The following is a 2,597-nucleotide window of genomic DNA, read 5'->3' as shown; positions in this document are numbered from 1 at the left end:
GTACGGAAGAACTCGTTACACATCTGAAATGGCTCCCACCAGTGTGCTCGCCGAATACAATCCTGATTTCATCTCCTCCTTGCCCGCTATGTCCCGAGGGATTTCTGCCGGCCGGAGTGGCCGAGCGGTTCTAGGCGCTACAGTCTGGAACCGCGCGACCGCTACGGTCGCAGGTTTGAATCCTGCCTCGGGCATGGATGTGTGTGATGTCCTTAGGTTGGTTAGGTTTAAGTAGTTCGAAGTTCTAGGGGACTGATGACCTCAGAAGTTAAGCCCCATAGTGCTCAGAGCCATTTTTGAGGGACTTCTGCGCTAGAGATAGCATCATTGTATCGATATGAATGAAATACAGTTAATTAACTGCGTAGGTTGGAACTTAAATAGTCGCAACACTGCTGTGGAGACACTATGCAATGGAATCTACTGTATCCGCTGACAGCACACGTTGTTGACATACCTACCTTGCCTCCGAGCAAATGGACTCGCCCGTCCCACGTCTCCGGCGTGCGTACAATCGAGGAAAATACAGTCACTTGTTAGCGAGCTGTCTAACGTAACGGTGTCACTATCTCTTCGAAACAGGGACAACGGAGTTGGATCAAGATTGAATGTGCCAGAGGTCGTACAGCACGACAGTGTCATCAAGGTCTTCAAGAGGCGTGCGGGGAATCGGCATTCCCTTAAAGAACAATGGCACGTTGGGTAAAAACCCTCAACGAAATCGGCAAACTGTGGCATGCATCAGGGAGGTCGTCCTAGCGTCTCTGAAGAAGACGTGCATGCTGTTGCCGTGTTAGTGGACCATGAGAGACGCCATACGATTCGTGAGTTCGCTCACGAAACTGGATTAGCACATACGACTGTGCTTCGCATCATGAATGAACGCCTGAGCATCTGAAAAATTGCGTCACCATGGATTCATGATTTGACGGAAACGCAGAAATGGATGCGTTACGACGCTGCTCAGACGTACTTGGAGCGCTATGAGCGCGAAGGAGAGGCTTTCTTACGCCATATCGTAACACTGGATGGGACATGTGCCAAATCGTACGAGCCAAAACTGAAACGTCAATCCAACGAATGGCGTCATTATGGGTCGCCGCGAAAGTCGAAAGTGCGTCGAGCCCCAGTATGGTGAAAGTTATTGTGATTCTCGTGTAAGACTGTTATGGTGTTATCCTAAAGCATTACGTTTCTCCACGGCAGACTGTTAATGCACAGTATTACCGTTCGTTTTTGGAGCATTACCTGCGACCATCTTTGCGAAAGAAGCGGCGACACTTTCTGCGCAACCCACCCATCATTTTGCACGACAATGCGCGGGCGCATACTTCGCAAGCTTTGGCTGCTCTGTTCGGTCGACGGGACCGGGAAGTACTGTACCATCCACCATACTCCCCGGACTTGAGTCCTTGTGTCTTTGATTTGATTCCGAAGATGAAGGAACCACCTCATGGCATTCGCTTCAGAACTGTTCCAGAGATGCGACAGGCAGTAGACCGCTCTATTCGCACAATCAACAGAACAGGCTCTGCTAACGGTATACTACGCCTTCCACAACGCTGGCGACGGGTTCTACACAACGCTGATCACTACTTTGAAGGTGCAAACATGTAACTCTTTTGTATCGGTTGTGAATAAAGAGTTGCCACTATTTAAGTTCCAACTGTCGTATATTTCCTACATATCGGTAAATATTTATGCCTCGATATGATACTGACGGTTTATGGGCGATATCGATACATTCCCTGATATGTCGAGATTTAATATAATTGTTTATGTACTTTTATTAGGTACTGAGTTAAAGAAAACATTGTTTTTTTCACACATTCTGACAAATAAGCTTAACAAAACAAAGAGTGATGTGTGAAAAAGACTAGCAAATACTAGTGGAAATTCGAAGCAAGAGCACAAAAATAAGAGAAATTCTCAAAGGAGAAATTTTGAAAATTTCGCTGCATGTGAGGGCGCTTTGGAACTCCACATTCTACATGATCGAATGATTTTTGGTTTCGTCAAATACTGTCAGCAGCATTCGTGTTTCTAGGCCTTAGTCTTCGCCCGTAACCACTGTTATGTAGCTGTAACTGCTCAAGAGCTTAGAACTTTTTATAATTAGAGCCTGTGAGTGGAGAAACGTATGTCGTAGTAAGTAGTAGATTGTTTCCTGCAGTCAATAACTGTATACCTTCCAAAAGTAAGTCTGACGGCCAACTTTACATCTGCTCTTTAGACGGAATGTAACAGGCGGTTTAAGGTCAGAATGCGGACAGATTTGCTCGCTGTGGCCATGTTTTGCCTCCCACTGCTTGGGTTCCAGCTTATCGTGGACAGCTCTAAAGTAGATTAAAAAACTCGTTGCAGCGCTATCAGGAAACTAATAGGCAATTTGCAAAGCACTGAGAAAAATGGAACAGGTTTTATGTCAAAGTGATTTCTTGAATGGACTGCCTCAAACATGTTAGAGGTAAGGATTGTGTATCTATTAATGGAAATCACAATATATGCACAAAAATGTGATACTCGGACAGTCACAACAAAGCGAAATACTCCCACGGTAGAATAACAGATTTTTCTCAGTCTTAAAAGCGACTTAG

This window comes from Schistocerca serialis, chromosome 5, assembly GCF_023864345.2.
Source record: "Schistocerca serialis cubense isolate TAMUIC-IGC-003099 chromosome 5, iqSchSeri2.2, whole genome shotgun sequence".
In the NCBI taxonomy this organism is placed as follows: domain Eukaryota; kingdom Metazoa; phylum Arthropoda; class Insecta; order Orthoptera; family Acrididae; genus Schistocerca; species Schistocerca serialis.
The sequence above is the reverse complement of the archived record's forward strand: the minus strand, read 5'-3'. Positions refer to the sequence as shown.